The 20045-nt window shown below is 37.9% G+C and overlaps 2 long non-coding RNA genes across 3 annotated transcripts; both read left to right on the forward strand.

Annotated features, from left to right (window-relative positions):
• The first annotated feature begins 407 nt into the window (after positions 1–407).
• LOC146561822 (uncharacterized) lies at positions 408–5561 on the forward strand. The gene is made up of 4 exons (XR_014894562.1): positions 408–452; positions 2440–2471; positions 3642–3668; positions 4957–5561. It is a non-coding gene; the product is annotated as an uncharacterized LOC146561822 (long non-coding RNA).
• Positions 5562–14669: 9108 nt separating this feature from the next.
• On the forward strand, positions 14670–18313 carry LOC146561823 (uncharacterized). Of its 2 annotated transcripts, XR_014894564.1 has the most exons (4): positions 14670–15053; positions 15235–15371; positions 15458–15680; positions 15769–18313. It is a non-coding gene; the product is annotated as an uncharacterized LOC146561823 (long non-coding RNA). The 2 variants fall into 2 exon arrangements; XR_014894563.1 differs by having other exon boundaries at positions 15458–18313.
• The last annotated feature ends 1732 nt before the right edge of the window (positions 18314–20045 follow it).

Below are 20045 nucleotides of genomic sequence, written 5' to 3' on the forward strand. Positions count from 1 at the left end.
ACCTCCTGAACCTCTTGAGTCCTGCAGTGGAGTGAGATGAACCTCTGCAGCTCCTACTGTGAGGATGCTTAGGCGATCACCAACACCAGCTCCTTGGTGTTGGTGTTCAGCAGAAGACTGTTCTTATTACTGCAGTCAGTTAAATAAATCTATCATAATAAAGTACATTTTAACATAATGACCTTATGTTTATTTATGTCTTTTAACCATTATTTCAAATTCAAAGAATCCTGTTTGAAACATTTATTAAACTTATAGAATTAAATTTCTGCTAGTTGCTTTTTGTTGCAAAAAAATCTAGTATAATAATATTTAAATTTACATATATTTTTCACGTTTTCCATGCCAATTTTGTGTAATTGCGGAGTTTCCCACTACCCGTGAATGCCTCTTTTTTTAACGTCTCTGCCTGACTCCTGAATCTCCGTCCACTCTCAGCTCGATCCCCACCGGTAAGCGCTGCTTCTCTGTCTCTCTTTTCTGAAATGAAATGTCTATAAGCTGTATGAGGGATTTACCCAGTTGTTGTTAGTGACTTATGAAGCCAGTCGAAGTATAAGTCATGTTAAAGTAACACAATGGCTGCTTTTTTAGTGAAACGTTGTAATTTTACTATTTAAAAGGAGTGTTTGGTATGCTAGCACTAAGTGCTAACGCCTAGCCTAGCTGCTATAGGCCCAGTGTGAAATTAATATGGTTCATTTGATTGTTTATTACAGTTATTGTGTTGTATTTGGTTCATTCGGTGTGTTAGTGTTTCTGAGTCTGTTAGGGAAGCTGAAGTTAATTCTCTTCACAAATCAGTCAGTTAAAAACGGCCTCATTCTTTCGGTTGTAAGGTAATGAGCCGTCATTTTAGAACCACTGATTAGCTGCTGAAGCAGCAGGGTCGGCAACTTCAAAGGAGCCATTTTACCGCCATTAGCTGTGTCCCAAAACGTCGGCTGCATCTTTCGGAGGACCCAGCCTTCGCGGTCTACGTGGACCAAGAAGGCTGTGAAACTGGACGGTCTAGCCTTCAGATTTGCGTCACCGCTGTCTCGCTGGAGTTTAATAAACTCGGCCGTCTGCTCCTTGCTATTTAAAATATAACAGGACACTGGCGTAAATTCTCGACCGTTTAACGTTTATTGAGCTGTGTGAAAATCCCGGAGGAACCCACCGGATTGATTAATAAAGCTTTATTTAATCTAATAATCTAATAACTTTGATCTCAGCCAAACCGATTTACTCCAGAACAAATAAAACACAGAAAAAGGCAAACAATTACATTTTTAAGTTATCAGAGTGACTTGTATATCATGTTTAACCTGAGTAGCGAAAGAGCGGGGGTCTGAACCCCCCTCCCAGCTTGCCATCGAGCCGGTGGGTGACAGACGTCTCTGAAAACGTCGGCACACTTTTGCAAATATGCGATGTCTTGATAAACCAAGCAGATATTTGCAATTTACACCGCTACTTTCTCGCCTAAAAATATGTTAAAAGTTTATTCAGGGAAATGAAGGACTCATTTGTCGGCCGCATTTGAGACGACTGGCTGTGACATAATCGGCCTTCAAATGCGGCCTCCGGAGGATGCAGCCGACATTTTGGGACACAGCTTCTGACTGAAAGCCGGGAGAAAAAGAGTCACGTGCCTGTACCGGTGTGTTTTTGTGCTGTGGGTTAATTAACAGAAGGGAGAGAGAGAGTGAGGATGAAACACATAATATAAGAATAATAACATCTCTTAACAAGAAGTTTTTTTTTTAATTAGGTAATTTTAGTTTTTTAGTTAAATTTTAAGAACTGTTTAACAAACACTTGTTTGTGCAGGTTTTTTTTTTTTTTTTAATGAAACCTACACCTGCAGCTCTGTTTAACTTCTCACTTTGTGAAAAACTAACGAAATATAAAAAAGTCCACCTTCAAATAAATAAAATGCAGCAGTGCACCATTAATATTATAAATATGATATGTAGATATTTAAAACAACAGCATATTAAATGATACTGTGTGCAGGTGATAATATTTTTAGGAAGCAGAATTTGAATGCAGACGAACTCAAATGTTGAAGCCTACAAAAATATCATCCAAGCTTTCATTTATGATTGTTCATGCTTTGAAATTGTGATGTCAGAATTTGATAAAGTGTGCAGAGCTAGGTGTAGCAAATCATTGCTTATTAAATCTACTGTGTTATCTAATAGCACCAAACTAATAGAGCTATCACATAACTAAGAGACGTGTGTGGCTTATTACAAATGGATGAAACCATATTTTACCTTAATGAAGACAGTAATCTTTAATAAGGTGTAGAAAAAGGTGAGTTGTTTGTTGCTGTGGTAAACAAAGAATGTACTGAATCTTTTGTACTACACAGAGTGATGCAGTATTGACTGTGATGCTGATTTGAGTTGTCTCATTCTGTATTTTTGTGCTTTGTCTTTTGTTACACAGAGTGAAAGAGATCTTTGGTTTTGCCTTTGCTGGTAAGTAAACAGTGATTGTAACTGAGGCAGTATGAACCTGGCATTGCGTAGCACATTTGGCAACTTACATACAGTAGTTTGACTTTTTGTGATATGTTTCCATTTACTGATGGGCAAAAACACAAAGTCAGGATTTATTACCTGTAGCAGCAAAGCCCTCACACAGGACCTCTGACTGTCCCTGAAAATGTCCCTGAAGTTTAATAGCCCATTTATGTATGATTTAAATTTCTTATGGCTTATTGAATCCAAACATAGCTAAATGTCAGTTGTTCATTTTCTCCTTATGTTTGTGGATTTAAGTAGCAGACAAAACAATGAAAGTGTTTTAGGGGAGTCAGTATAAGTGGTTGCTCAAACACTTAAGAGCTGCACAGGTATTGATTCATATTGTCTCTCAAATTCTGCTGATGTGTTACATTAAAGTCAGAACACTGTAGAAGTATTTTGTACAGTTAAGCAATAATGAAAAACTAAGAAAACCAGAGGTGTGAGTGGACATTGTTAGGTACATTACAGCCAGTGTGTCTAATTAGTTTATCACTTATTTGGTGAATATAATGTGTTTTAAAATTTAATAGAAAAGTTGCCAAAAAGGTACACTGCAAAATACATAAATATTCCTAGCAACAGGTATAATGAAAGGACTTTTTAGTGTAAAAATTTAAGACATTTAATTTTAATTACAAAACATGGTGCACCTCTGCTATTGTAACATGTCAATATTTAAAACTATTTTAAGATTTACATATTCATATCAGACATGACGAGGTTTTCTGTTGCTTCTGATTTATATAATTATTTTGTATCTAACATTTTTAAAAGTTTTGGCTTTCACACTTTAGTAGTACTGACCTGTTGTAGAAAATGTTGGAGCCACAAAGCTTCTGTGTAGGAAATATTTGGTATATCCTGCACTTGTGCCAACAAATATTGGTGGCTATTCTTTATATTTCTGTAGTAATGAATGCTTTTATTACACTTGCTACAGCCATGTGAGACGCTGCAGTTCATTTATCTCCTCTTTAGACTACAGTAAGCTCATAAAGCCTTAAATAAATTAAGAATTTTACTAGTTAATTTATGTCACAGTAAATTGGATTGTGTGTGAAGAGGCTCAACAGTCTGAATCATCAAACAGTGATCTGATGAATTGTTTCCTTTCTCTAGACTGCTGATCTGATCGTCTCCAGTCTGGTAAGTAAAGGTTTGTCTGAGGTACAGTGCTGGGAAATGTTTCTCATTATAGGACATTCAGTTTAGTGGAGTGAGTCAGCACAGCTCTTGGGAATAATCAGATCGTAGAAAAGTCTGTGTAAACATTTCCAGACTTACAGATCTCTCTTATCATCATAGTACATTTTTAATTAGGCCCTAATATCGGCCATGCTAAGTTTATTGTAGATTTAGTGGAGTGTGTATTAAACATGCCCCATATTTGACTGAAAAATGTAGAAACTGCTGTTTAGGAGTCATCTGTCTCCAAATTTTTCATTTTGCCAAAAGTCATACTGAGTAAATTATTTTTTACTTTTATGTTAACGGCTCCCCAGACATTATGATATACTGTTGAACCAGGTAAGTACACACAGAAACGGGAATTTGAGACCTTTGGGCATTTAGGATCATGTGAGTTGAGTGCTGTGAAGTGTTTAAAGCAGGTGGTCTGAAACTGTCTGCTCTGACTTCATTGTGTGGGTTTAGCTTGACCATATAATGTTTATAGTAAGTTACTGTAGCACCACATCTTGGTTTACAGACTGTGTTTGTTTTTATTGTGTTAATAGAATGCAAAAATGTCCTTAGAAATGTTCCACCACCATATGATAAACATTTTCATTCAGTTGAATCTAATAATGTACTGTACGACTCTTCAGTGTGTAATGATATATATGTTCTGTATTTTTCGGACTGTAAGGCGCACTAAATTCTAAGGCACATTAAGCCAAACAAAACAGATAAGTCAAACTTTATTCAACTCATTTACAATAACTCTCAAAATTGTTCAGTTGTAAGACATAAAATACAGAACAATACACTCACTTTTCAGGATTTATGGACTGATGAATGTGGATTGATCAGTTTGAAATCTGCTTCATAAGCATGGCTCTCAACAGGTGCCAGGCCCTTATACACACACACACCATATTATGTTGAAGCACAGTACGAATTACTCTATGAGGGTGCTGACTATGTTAGCCATGCTCCTTAGAAAAAAAGAAGAAAAAAAAAAAGAAAAGCCATGCTCCGACAATACATCAAGTGGTGCTGCTTTGTAGCTTACCAAAGTCATACTAAAACATTTGACAGAGTGCCGTGTACCACATAGAATTGGTTTGAAATCAGTAAGCACAACCATACAGAAGGTGCACTGTCTATTTTTGAGAAAATTAAAGGCTTTTAAATGTGCCTTATAGTCTGAAAAATACGGTAAAGCCAGGTTTATTGGAAGTGTGTCTAATTCCACTTTCTTTCTGTCTTACAGGTGACCTGCTGCAGAAAACCCTCTCCCTCTATCATTAACAAGCCATTAACAAGCAAATTCAGTCTGTCCTATCACTCTCCCTCTCCCTGCTCCATCTTTTTTGACAAGCCATTCTATCTTCTATCCATTCTCCGCCATGTACTCTATCTAATTTTGACAAGCATAAGCCCTAGTTTGACAAGAAACCAAGTTTGACAACAAACCAAGGTTGACAACAAACCAAGTTTTTGGAAATTGAAGTTACCGCAACTTCGACGATCTGTTTTCAGAAATCTGAGAGATCTCTGCTCTCACTGCTCCTTCTTTCCTGTCGTTAAACTCTCTCATATCCACTCATTTTACTGGAAATTACAAGTAAGAAGTTGAATATACAGTACAGTAGAAGTCACTGTAGAAACTACTTACACAGCCCTACATTTGTCATTTTAATTTTGCATTACACTTTGGAATAAACATTGATTGGCTTACAGGTGCAATTGCTTTGATAAATTATATAAAATATACACCTCTTAAAGGTTTATTTGTAATAAGACAATCTGGTTATTTTGTAATATATACATTCAGACTGCTCTATTTACATAAATATTAAATTAGATTCAAATACATTTTTCAAGTCTGTTTCATTGAGTATAACATTTGACTACAGTAAGTTTATACTAATATTATTTAAGGACAAACCCATTTCTATTACTCAGTGTAAGTATTGAGTTACAATTGTCATTGAGAAGCTGCCCTGAGGACCCAGACTTCCTGTTTCCTGACTGCTGCAGAACATCCAGCTGAAGAATCCTCATCGCCTGTCATCTGATCACCACACCACCACAGCTCCTTATATTTGCTTTAGATTTTAGATATCTCAAAGATTTACACAAAGTCTACTTCAAAGCTAAGAGTTTTATTATAGCCTGTTGATTGTTGAGATTTATTCTGCATATTACTTCACAGAAGTATAGACCTATTCATTAACCAGTCTGGTTAAAAAAAAGAAGTAATAATATACAGTTGTTGAAAAAGCTACAATAAAACGTTTTTAAGGATCTTTCAATAACTTTTATATTGAGTTTGTATTTAAGCCAGCCTTTTACATCAATTAAACGGTCATAAGAACACTTTACCATTTGTATAGTTGATCCATTTAATAGAAACTTGAGGAGTTTTTCAGTGTTTACAGGTTGAGTTTTGTATACATTTGTGTATAAATACATATAAGGTCCAGTTTGTACTTGCACAAAATGCCAAGGAAAGGTCAAAGGTCACAGTCCCAGAAGCTTAGATGGCAAAAGCAGAAGGAACAGGTAAATCTTTCTCAGACCGGTGAGCAGGTAAAGGTGTCTGTTACAAGTATTCCCAGTCCAGAAGTGCAGCTCAGCGTTCAGACGGCCGCAGTGTCTTATGCAGATGTGGTAAAGAGAGGTGTTTGCTCATCATCTGTGCCAAATGCTAAAGAACAACAGGTAATCCAGACTGAACCCCAGCTATCTGTGCAAACGCAGCATGATGGAGAAGCTCCAGGACCGTCTCATGTACAGGTTACAAACAGTGAAAGTCGTCCACGAGTGAGTAGCATCTGTGCATCCCGAAGCCAGGCCAATGCTAAGTATGGAAAGTACCGGAATCAGCAATGCATGGCGAACAGTTTGGTTTTCCTGTCATTCTTACACGAGGATGAATTCATTACCAGAGCAGATCTTAACCGTGTGTTGGACAAAGGCCATGCCGTGTATTCAGATGCCAGAAAGAGGTTTGTGAACAGCGTGTTTCTAGCCTGTGATGAACTTCCCACTGTGATCATCAGCCGCAGACACGAGTATCAAGTCGACATGTCTCAGTTTGCTCTTTATGGCACATTTGACGGTACAGATCATCTTCCGAGCCTTGAACAGGGACTACAGTGTTTGGCTTCAGACATTTGCTATGCTTTGCTAGTCATGGGAGGAACAGCCATTGCAGTTTCCAGGCTGACTTCAGGTGAATACGCATATTTTGATCCTCACCCACGTAAGTCTACAGGAATGCCATTGTCGCTAAGTGTAAGTGGTGGAACTGCAGTTATGTTAAAATTCACACGTCTTAACGACATGATTGACAGGATCAAACGTTTGTACAGAATGTTCAGCATCGCACCAAGCTGCACTTATGAACTACAGCCTGTTGAGTTCCACAGTGAAAACGTTGCTGACCAAAGAAATGCTGATGAAAACAGACAAACAGCTACAACTGTTCCAGCACCAGCTTTAAATGAACCTAAATTTGAAACCCCCAAATCCACTGAGAAAACACAGAAAACTGTGGCCGACACTTTAGCTACTGAAGTGATGTCATCCAGAGTGGATTATTCAAATGAGCCAGCTGCTGAGCTGAACAATTCTGATTATTTAGAAATAGAAACCTCTGCATCTTCTGTAAGAGACACTCAGGTAACAAAAGATTCTGTTCCTCTGAATGATTTAAACACTGCCTCCTGTTTAACTATGACAACAGATGAACTCTCACATAAACTGTTGAAGCATAATAAACAGCAAAGGAGAAAGATTAGGAGACGACTGTTGGTCCAAGAAAAACTACCACAGAGAAGGGAAAATCAGAAAAAGAAAGAAAGACAGATGTACGCTTTTGATGAAAGCTTTAAGGCAAAGAAAAAAGATTCTAGCAGAAAGTCTCATGATCCTGATCACAGACAGAAGAAGAGTGTGTACAAAAATAATCTGTGTAAACTCAATGCTACATATAGAGAGAAACAGAGAGAACATTTTAGAAAAATCTATAGAGATAGTGCTAAAATTAGAGAGAGAAAAAGAGAACGTGTCATAAGGATGTATAAAGAAGATTCTTTATTCAGAGAAAAGCAGAAGGAACGTATAACAAGAACATATAGAGAATCTCCCATTTTTCGAGAAAAGCAGAAGGAACGTATAACAAGAACATATAGAGAGTCTCCCATTTTTCGAGAAAAGCAGAAGGAACGTATAACAAGAACATATAGAGAGTCTCCCATTTTTCGAGAAAAGCAGAAGGAACGTATAACAAGAACATATAGAGAATCTCCCATTTTTCGAGAAAAGCAGAAGGAACGTATGAGAAAAACATATAAAGAATCTTATAGACAATCTCCTATATTCAAAGAACAGCAGAAGGAACGTATAAGAAGAAATTACAGAACTTGTGCTGGATTCAGAGAGAAACATAAAGCTTACATGAGGTCATATGTTTCTAACCTATATAAAGAAAGTGTAGAATTTAGACAGAAAAAAAAATGTTACATCACTAAACGTTATGGAGAAGAGAGACAATTTCAGCAGCAACACAAGGACAATATGAGAGAACGAATGAGAGTAAAATATTGGAACAGTATTTCTTTTAGACAGATGCATAATATCAGATGTGCAATGAAAATAAAAAGAAAATATCGTCAGATGCATCGACCAGCTGACAGTTTACAGTGTCATCCAGAGAACACTTTAATGAATGAGGCCATATCTCGTTTCAGATCCAACATTAAGTCAGCACCATCTTATGTTTGTACTGTTTGTCTAAAAGCTTCTTTTCCTAATCAGGTGAAAATCTGCAAAAGAGAAAATTACTCAAAACACCAAATTGTAGCTCAGCAGTGTCTAACTGGTAAATTTGTTCATGTGTGTGATGAAGCATGTCATGATCACTGCAGCTTTCCTGTTGAGAGAAAAAAGGAGTATATCTGTCACACGTGTCACAGTTCCCTCAAAAGTGGACGCATGCCAAGACTTGCTGCTGTCAACGGTTTAGAACTGCAGGATATTCCAGCTGAACTGTGTGATCTCAACATTCTGGAGAGACATCTGATTGCCAAATGCATACCATTTGCTAAGATTATTCCTCTTCCAAAGGGCAGACAGAGACTCATACGTGGTAATGTGGTGTGTGTACCATCTGAGGTCCAACAAACAGTTGACAGTTTACCGAGGATCAGAAGCCAATCACAGATCATGAGGATAAAGCTGAAAAGACGACTGTGCTACAAAGGCCATCAGCTGTTCCAGACTGTCACCTGGTCTAAACTCATTCAAGCCCTGCGTAAACTCAAACAAATTCATCCACAGTACACAGATATTATTATCAGAGATGATGCATTGCTTTGTGATCCAACGTTACCTGATGATGACAGCAGTGATGAAGCCAGCATGGGAAGTGATGATTATGATGAAGCAGATTTAATGGAAATTGACAACTATGAAAAAGATGCCCTTTTGTGCGAAAGTGAGTCTGAAAGTGACCAAGCTATTAATATGCAATCCTGTGATGAACAACCAGAGGAACAAAATCCAGATGAACCAGAAAGTGATTTGAACAATGGAGGTTTTGCTCTAGAAAGTTGTCTGCAGCCTGTTGACATTTCAGAAGAGATTCTCTGTTTCACTGATAACACATATTGTGTGGCTCCTGCAGAAAGAAACAATCCTGTTAGCTTCTTCAGAACTCCTCATTTGGAAGCCATGGCATTTCCTGTGCAGTTTCCTACCGGTCAGAATACACTGGATGAAAAGAGACTTCTTAAACTCACACCAAGTGCTTACTTCAAGTCAAGGCTTTTCAACATTGATGCAAGATTTGCTAAAGACACAAATTACCTGTTTTTCTCACAGTTTGTCACTGAAATACATTTGGCTAATTCCAGCATGACAATACAGCTAAGGAAAGGTAAAACTATGACCAAAGATGGACGCAAAATCACATCGGGAATGTTACAAAGTAAGACAGAAGTAGAGAAGCTGGTAAGAAATAAAGATGCAATCAGATTTATGCAGCCACTCAGAGGAACTCCAGCTTACTGGCAGAAAACTACCAAAGATTTATTCAGTATGATTCGTCAAATAGGAACACCTCAGTTCTTTGTCACTTTCTCTGCTGCTGAGATGAGATGGCCTGAAGTGATTCAAGCAATAAAGAGACAGCAAGGTGAAGAGGTTGATTTTGAAGCCCTGGACTGGTCAGAAAAGTGTGAAATTCTAAGATCAAATCCAGTAACCACCATGCGGATGTTTGATAAGCGTGTTGAGGCTTTGTTCAGAGATTTGCTTTTTTCTCCTGCACAGCCCCTTGGTGAGATCATTGATTACTTTTACAGAGTTGAGTTCCAGCACAGAGGTAGTCCGCATATACACATGTTGCTGTGGATTCGAGAAAAGGTAGAAGCAGATGTGGATGATGACCAAACTGTCTGTGACTTTGTGGACAGATACATCTCAGCTCAACTCCCTGATCCAGAAAAACAACCTGAACTGCACAAAAAAGTCTCTGAACTACAAAAGCACAGCAAGAACCACACAAAGACATGCTTTAAGAGTGTGAACTCTGGTTGTAGATTTGGGTTTCCAAAACCACCATCCACAAGAACAATGATTGTGAGACAGGATGAGGATTCAGACACTGAAGCTGCAAAAGCCAAACTCAGACCTTTGTTGAACCTGCTGAAGGAACCTGAAGCTGCTTCCCTCACCATAGAGCAGATTCTGTCACGATGCAACTTGACAATGAATGAGTATGAACAATGCCTCCAGAACATAAACAAGAAAACAGCTCTGATTCTGAAACGTGACCCAAAGGACTGTTGGATCAACAATTACAACCCAGATCTGCTTGAAGCCTGGAACTCTAATTTAGATGTCTCATTCATTTTGAATGCCTATTCATGTGTAGAATACCTCTGTAAATATATAACAAAGAAAGAATCTGGCCTCTCTGAATACCTGAAGACAGTTATCGATAACTCTGATAAGAACACCGTCAATGAATGTGATGAAATGAGAGCTGTGATGCAGGCTTACTCAAAAAAGAGAGAGATCAGCGCACAGGAGTGTGTGACTCGAGTCTGTGGCCTAAAAATGAAAAAATGTTCCCGCAGTGTTGTATTTGTACCAACAGATGATAACCCAGTAAAAATGAGTCGGCCCATGAGCTTCCTGGAAAGCACAACACATGACAGCTGTAATATTTGGATGACAAGTTTGAGTGATAAATACAAATGCAGACCTGAGACCCCAGAATATGAGGAAATGTCGCTGGCTGATTTTGCTGCCCTGTGCCGGTTGGTGAGTGGTCCAAATGAAGGAAAAGATGTGCTTCCTCTTCTAAACCAGCTTGGATTTGTACAAAGGCGAAAGAATGATAAACCAGCTATAATCAGGTATTACCACTGTTCACAGGAAAAAGATCCTGAGCAATATTATGGTCGACTGTTGAGACTTTACCTTCCACACAGATCAGAGCAGGAACTGAAACCACAATGTTTCCAAACCTATCAGTCCTTCTACAACTCAGGTTTTGTGCGACTTCCATGTTCAGACCACAGTGAGTCTGTGAAACGGATTGTGAAGAGAAATAAAGACAAGTATGAGAAGAACTCTGAGGATATTGAGAGTGCACTGGAAGAGTTTGAACAAAATAGGGATGTTGTGATCGATGAATGGTGTAATCTTGCTCCTGAATCTGAAGTTGTGAGGCTGCAATGTGATGAGAATCTTCCTGAGAGACATTCTGATGATGAGAACGAACAGGAGAATGTCCCCGACTACAGTCGTCAGTCTGATGCTGTAACAGAGATCAGAGCCATCAGAGAACAACCTGCAGTCGATCCAGCCGTGGTACGTGTAATGTATCAGAATCTGAACCAGAAGCAGGCCTGCGTGTTCTATACTATAAGAGACTGGTGTATTCAGCGAGTTTGTGGTTTGAACCCAGATCCATTTTTCTTCTATATCAACGGTGGTGCAGGAACTGGAAAGTCACATCTGATTAAATGTATTCACTCTGAAGCATCAAAGATCCTGAGCAGACTGCCTGCTAATGCAGAAGAAGCTGACATATCAAATCCAACTGTTTTACTTACTTCATTTACCGGGACAGCAGCTTTCTCTATCAATGGCTCTACATTACATTCTCTACTGAAACTACCCAGGAGTCTGAAACCACCCATTCAAAGACTTGGTAACCAACTGGATGAAGTCAGATCTGAGCTGATGAATGCAGAAATTATTGTTATTGATGAGATTTCAATGGTTTCAAAACCCCTTTTTGCCTATGTGGATGCAAGACTGAAACAAATCAAAGGCACTCAGAGACCTTTTGGTGGAATGTCAGTTTTAGCTGTTGGAGATTTTTACCAGCTGCCACCAGTGCGACAGTCTAAACCTCTCTGCGTTTACGATCCAGAACAGATTGACCTATGGCAGGAACATTTTCAGATGATCACTCTAACCGAGATCATGCGTCAGAAAGATGATGTGGCCTTTGCAGAGATGCTGAACAGGATTAGAGTGAAAGAAAAGACGGATGAGCTTTCTCAGTGCGACAGAGATTTGTTGTCACAGGCTGTGACTGCACCAGAAGAATGTCCAACTGAGGTCTTACACATTTATGCCACCAACAAGAATGTGGAATCCCATAACACAGATACCCTGAAGAAGCTTCATTCAAACATCATAATCATCACTGCAGACGATTTCCAGAAGGATAAACGTACAGGCAGAATGGAACGAAGAGACAAACCATTTACAGGTGGGAGAAATGATTTACCTGACACTCTGAATGTTGCTGAAGGAGCTCGAGTCATGCTGACCAGAAACTTGGACACACTAAACGGTTTAGTCAACGGTGCTTTTGGTATACTGGTAAAGGTGGTGAGATCTGAAAATGATGGACACATAATCAAACTGGGGCTCAGAATGGACAACCGGCAGCCTATGAGACACAACCGCAGTGCTAATGCAGCATCTGATGATCTGGTTTACATTGAGAGAGCAGAGGAGAGTCTGAAGTTTAAAGGAGCAGTACGCAGACAGTTTCCTGTAAAGCTAGCATTCGCCTGCACAATTCACAAAACTCAGGGTCTTACAACACAGACAGCTGTAGTTTCAATGAAGAACATCTTTGAACCAGGTATGGCTTATGTTGCTCTCAGCAGGGTGACGTCTCTCAGTGGACTCTATTTGCAGGACTTGGATGAGAAAAAGATTTACTCCAATCCCGAGGTAACTGCAGCACTCCAAACCATGAGACAAGCCAGCGTTGAGGAAATGATGCCTCTTCTTCAGGTCAGAGAAACAGCCAGCAGACCTGACACTCTTACACTGATCCATCACAATACAGAGGGTTTGCCATCTCACATCAGTGACATCAAGAGTCATCATGAAATGTGTTTAGCAGATGTTTTGTGTCTCACAGAGTCTCACCTTCAAGGCTCCTTTGTTGCAGACAGTCTTAATTTGGATGGCTACACCATGTTCAAACGCAACAGACATGTGTCCTACACAAACTTTCCTCACATGGCCAGCAGAAGTGGTGGTGGAGTTGTTGTGTATTTGAGGAATCATTTTCAGGTTCAGGTAAAACAGTATCTGCATAATGTCACTGATCTTGAGTTTTTAGTGTTGAAGGTTCAGGCTCCATTCCCTGCGCTCATTGCTGTTGTGTACAGACCCCCTGACTACAGTTTGACACCATTCATGCAAAACCTGGTAAGTCTTTTAGATTCCCTTGAAATAATGGACTGTCACCCAATCATTGTGTGTGGAGATTTTAATGAGAACCAGTTGCAGAGTGGAAGAAAACAGATTCTGGAGCAGTTTCAGTCGAGAGGGTATTCACAGCTGATCACTTCTGCCACTACAGACAAGAACACCCTGCTTGACCTCATTTTTATTTCTCAGCCAGATCAATGTCTCCATTCCGGTGTTCTGAGATCATACTACAGTTACCACAACCCTGTGTTTTGTGTCCTGTCCTCGAGCCAATCATGAAGTCGTCTGGTGAGTTTTGAAACAATTACAGATCATGTTTGTTACAGAGTTTACTGATTGTAGAGTATGAAAAATATTTTTCATTGGAAAAAATTGTCTTCCCTACTCTGTCTGTAAGAAGACCCTTTCTTATTGCAATGTTATTAATCATGTCACCAAATCATGGCTGAACTTCATGCAGAGCCGGGAGATCTGCTTTCTGTTATCATGCACCTCAGATCTGAAATATACTGCATTAAACGGACATAATTTATTTTTTATTCTCATGTTTTAAATGACTAAATCTACTTATACATTTTTTCATGGATGTTAATTGTCATCTCCTTTTTTGATACTTTTTTTACTCTGACGTATGTATCTCAACAAACGAGATCTTCCCCTCCAAGATGCTTTCAAATATGAAATAGTAAATAAATAAATCACAGATAAATGCAGGTATTTATTATGGGTCACATGAATAAATACAGACAATTATATTTTCTTGATTATAGTAAATTTTGTAGAATCAAATGTTTTTTGGATGAATGAGGTTTTGCTTATCATGTTTTACAGGTAAAAAATGTTAAAAGTTTTAAACTATCTTTAGGCTACCAGAGATGTCTATAATGATACATTATGTAGAGAAAAACATTTTCACAGCTTACAGAATTTGTATAAAAACTGATTTAGAAGTACATGGAAAGTTTCTGCATCAATTTTCTGACTTGGCCTTTATCCGGGTGGGTTTGGGTTTGGGTGGATAAAGGCCAAGTCAGAATTCTCTGAGCAGCTGGAAAAAGCTGCTAATAAACAAAGACATCAGAAAGCGGGGGCTTTAGGTGTAGCCCCCGCTTTCTGACGCACTAATTAGATTTAGTAACTGACACCCCATACCAGCATTATATAGACACTTGGGGGCTGAGATGGGTGGGTGGGGAGGGGGGGTGGGTGGTGTTAAAAGCACTTTATGTTTTGTAGATGTATTTTTTTCAGACAGGGCACACACAGTCCTGTTTCCTTTGTGGGAAAACCTTCAAACTTCACCATCCTCAGCTGAAACAACAACATCTTAACACCATCTTCATGAACTGCTGAGCCAAACCTGATCCATCAGTGCTGGACTGCACAGATAACTACATGCCACACAGAGACTGCTGTTTTATGAACTGCCATACCAGTATGTCTTCAATGGAGAAGATGACACACCCATCACCTGACCTCCTGCCTGATCTGGAGACCATCATCATGCTGCCACACTACACACCTCTGAGACCATGAATGATGACTCCTACTGAGGAAACTGTATTTCCTGTCAGAGATGCTCAGTGATCCTCAGAGCAGAGAGAGGTATGATTCTTTATCTTTGATAAAAAATGTCAGTGTTTTTAATTCAATTAATTAATTAAAATCCTGTTTAGTGCATAAATAATTCCACACTCAAATGATTATACTTGTTGACACTTTTTGAGTTTTAATTCACATTATGGATTACAAATCTATGCTTTTTCTACTCTGTCTCTCTGTGCAGGTATTGCTGTCTTCTGAGTTCTTCAGTGTCCCAACTGAGACATTCAAACCTCATTGCAGAGCTCATGTCTTTCCTCACCATCATGTGAGTGTGAGATTGCTCTGGATTCTGGTTATGTGGCCTGCAGCACCTATAAGGTATTTCAACATTGTTCATTGCATAACTTATTTGTAGTTTTTAGGCCTTAACACAAATAAAATGTTCCTTTTTCTGTATTTTTTAGAACAAGCTCGTCCAGTGTGCCTGCATTCCAGCTTCTTAGACTCTACTCAAGTGGACAGAGTATCAGTGTTTGGCCACTCTTACAGACACCGACTTCTGTCAACTCACTACTACTGATCAGGCACCTGACTCCAGGAAGACAGAGGGCTGCAAGCCTGTCATCGTTTCCAGTGTGGCTTTGTATTCTTGGGGTAGCATCAGATTTTTCCCACAAATATTCAAAGGTAACACTTATTTTAAGCGTAGTTATTAAGTCAAAAGTCTTCCCTTGTGTTAATTTTATTTTTTTTATTTGTTTTTGTTTTCTTTTAGATTTATGTGCACTGATCGGATGTGGTGGAGCTTTGTTAACTGTGTGGAAAACATCTGTTTGTGATGATATTTACAATGAGGCTTTAAGGTGACAGTTTCCATGTAATTTCAATCCTTTTACTAAGCAAAAACATGTTTGCAATTAACATATTTTTTTTAAGTTTTATCTTCTGGATTTCTGGTTAACATTCCTCTGTGACAGCAAATACTAAACTGGTCCAAGTACCCAGCATATCATTGGTCAAAGGCAAAAAGGACCACATGTCACACTAGCAATGAATTATTGACTGTGTTTGTGTCATCAGATTTAACTAACAATATCAGACATATGAAACTGAACTCTGGATTAATGTGCAGATTTTTTTTGTGTTTTTTTTTTATTGTTGAATAATTATTTTGTAGAACAAACCCAATCTATTTACCCAAACAATGTAACTTGTTTGGGTAAATAGTGGATTAATATATCTAAGTCTATAAGTATAGCAAGCTGAATTCATACAGACACACAGCTCTAAATCCTGGATTGTAGGATGTACAAAAATGATCATGTGATTATTATGGACATTTAAATAACTATATCTATTGAACCATTACATGTATTCTTTTTAGAAATTACACAATCTCAAAATGTGAAAAAAGAAAGTGTTTAAGAGAATAAATAATGTGTGTTTGTATGAATCCTGCCTTAGTATGGGGTGTCAGTAACTACATTAGTATAGAGTAGGTCTAACAGTGGTTTTCCACATCTGCTCTAATACAGCAGTCCCCAACCTTTGTTGCGCCACGGACCGGTTTATGCCCGACAATATTTTCATGGACCGGCCTTTAAGGTGTCGCGGATAAATACAACAAAATAAAACTAGTACCGGTACTGAAAAAAAGAAAATTTATTCATAACACACGTGAAAAGACCCAGGAAAACCAAGTAAACGATAAAAACGATAACAAAATAACGCTGAAAACCGATAAAAACCCTGAAAACTATACATTTCACACCTGAGCCTCATCTCTCGCGGCCCGGTACCAAACGACTCACGGACCGGTACCGGTCCGAGGCCCGGGGGTTGGGGACCGCTGCTGTAATATATATAGATAATGGGTCAGACATATAAAGTCATTTTGAAAAGTTCATAAAGGTCATTTATATGTGTTCCTCTTTATCATTTTATATCAGGTCAAACAGCTGACTTGAGTTTTGATCAGAGTAGAACCATAACATTCATGCTAATGGTTCTACTGTTTACAGTTACTTTATGATGGATTTCACCCTGGTCACAGCACTATGTGAAAAGCTGTTAGAGGTAAAGTTAAGCCAATTAATACCTCATCATAAGTCACTCTCTAACGCAAAGCAGTGATTATTTTTCACTGTAATTTATTCCACAACGATGTTCTTTATTTGATCCTTGTTTCTTTAAATATGCAAATCGATTGTTCAGCTGTGTGACTCTCCACACCTCAAATATATCACAATGTGGACTTCATTTTGACAGTATTTTGTAGATTGGTACCATATTTATCATCAAATCAGGAAACTGTAAACTAATTGAAAAAATTAAGCTTATGAAAATTTTAATGTGGCATAGGAACATGTTGTTTATCCTTGCCAAATGGTATTTACACAAAACTCCAGCAAATCAGAGGATATATTTTTGTCTCTCACTTGCTATATATGTGTATATTTTTGCAGTTAATAGCCTATCATGTGTCTGCGCATCTTAGGGCCATAAACATAAACATGGCAAACAAGGATATGTTCACAATTCCAACAGATGCTTCAATTGTTTGTATAGATTTTAGATCAATTTGATTTGCATTTTCTATTAATATTTTTCTATTTGTCCCAAATGGTATTTTTATTTCTTTATGCCATTATTGTAATAATTGGAAACAACTGAGTAAATATTTTGTATCATATGTTTCTAAAAATATTTGAATGTTCTACTTTTCTACTACTGGTTTTCTACTTTCTAAACTTTCTGCCACTTTTTGGCATTTCAATAACATTATTTTTGGGTGTTTTAATCTCTGACCGCAGCATCTTGTGCATTTATTACCTAAATGTTGTTTGTGTGGGTCTTGCCTTTGTTATGTTTTTTTGCCATTTTTAGATTTCACCAGCTGTGCAAACTCGCAATTTTACCTTGGTTTTGTTCCACATTAGTTTATCTGCCGGCACGTTTTCTTCCTTTTCTAATGTTTTTGGTAATTTTTCACAGTTAAACAAGTAACTTTGAGGTTACTTCAGCATTTTCAGCTGTTATCTGTTGACAGTTTTGCCTAATTATTACATTTCTGCAAATTTCTAGCAGTTCTGATAAGTTGTAATATTTCTGCCAAGTTTTTAATTTTCTACTAAATTATATTATTTCTGCTAGGTTACACTACTTTTGTTTGTTATGTTATGTTAAGTTATGTTATTCTAAATTATTGCATTTCTGCTAAGTTATTACATTTTTCTTAACTTGATATTGTTCTGCAAAGTTATTAAAATTTCAGCAACTTTTTAAACACTGACTTTGATTTCTTCAGCTTCTTCAGCTATTTTCAACTATTTTCAGCAGACAGCTTCAGCTTTACAGTTTCCTCTAAGTGATTGCAGTTCTGCTAAGTTATTACATTTTAGCAAAGTTCTTTTGCTTCTGCAAAGTTTTTACAATTTCTGCAACTTTTCAGCTTTTTCAGCTACTTTTTGCATACAGCTTCAGCTTTAAGCATCCACACTGCATTTTCGCAGGAAATGCAAATTTTTCTAGTTATTATTGTGTGGATGCTTAAGCATCCACACTATTGAGTTCCTGTTTCTCTTTATTGTGTGGATGCTTTAAGCATCCACACTATTGAGTTCCTGTTTCTCTTTATTCTTTATTATTCTAGTTGCTTCCGTACACTTTTTGGCACTTAACTACTTCCACAATTTTCAGCCGATTTTCACCGTTCAAATTTTAAACTATTCTGCTATTTCTGCTAATGTGCGCTATGACTTTTGGTATTTTTTGCTATTATACTTTTTAAAATATTAAGCTTTTTTCCTTTAATTTGTCCCATTGAAATGAATGGGAAACTTCTGCAATTCTGCTAAAATTTGCTTGTTTTTGAAACTTAACTACTTCCTCATATTTTCACCTAGAACAACCATTCAAATTTTAAAATGTTCACAAATTATTGGGCTATTCAGGTATGATTCAGCTTTTTCAAATCTTCTACTGTTTTACTTTTATGCCTCTTAAAGTTTTGAGTTGCAAAATTGTGATTTTTCACAAAATACATGCGTTGTTATGGTTGCTATGCTCTTGGCTTCCAGTGTGTCACTGAAGGTTTTGCAGTCTTCTCTTCATGTCCGAACAACTGTTTGCTACTTGCTCAATTTTCACTCAACTTCCACAAATTATACATCAAAACGTAGGTATTTTTGCTGGCTTTCAGGAAATGTCACTATCATTGTTGTGGGATTTATAGAATTTTCGCAAATCTCCTCAGACCAACACAATGTCAGAAAACTCTCCATATAAAGTCAATGGAGAGCTTGTTCAAAATCACCGCTGGATTTCTGTAATGAGAGGCATATTCGAATCGTCATATCTCCTTAACGAAGCAAAGTTAAGACATGAGGCTTGTCCCCGAATATCTTCAGACACCCCTGACACTCACAATTCAAGAATTTCTTTCTCACCTATTACCGTTCTGAAATGAGTTGGACTTGTTTGAGGGTAGGAAATTCGTCCTTCGCTCAGATTTCTTCAGATTTCAAACTGTGGAAATGAAGCACTTTTTTCTCTCGTCATAACTTTTTGTTGGATTTCCACAGAGACCTGAAAATTTCCATGACTGTTCACCAAAGCCTGCTGTCTCTTACGGTGAAAGAATGATATCGATACTCCAAATAGATTTCAAGTCACAAAGCGTTGTTTGAGGGCAAGTCAAGGCAGTTTTTGCTTCGCTCTACTCAGTTATGGTGCATTAGAAGTCAAATATCTTTAATAATTCATATTTTAATGATAAATTGTAAACACTGGAAGATTCCCCCATCTCTTCTGAACAAAACGGTGTAAGAATGACCGCTCTAGCCCCTACGGTTTGGAAATTATGGTCATTTGTTTGAGGGGAGTCCTCACTATGAGAAATAGGCTGCAATAATCCTGTGCCTCTCTGTGCTGCGTGTGTAAAAAGAGGCACATGTTTTGGCGGGAAAAAGTACACAGGCTCTCTGATTGGTGGATTCAAATTCAGCAGCTCCCAGGCTGACCTAGAAACTTACTTCTCTCTCCCTGTGCATT

This window comes from Mchenga conophoros, linkage group LG12 (genome assembly GCF_057382185.1).
Source record: "Mchenga conophoros isolate Kocher_MC1m ecotype Shallow Benthic linkage group LG12, M_conophoros_male_GT1.1, whole genome shotgun sequence".
NCBI lineage: Eukaryota > Metazoa > Chordata > Actinopteri > Cichliformes > Cichlidae > Mchenga > Mchenga conophoros.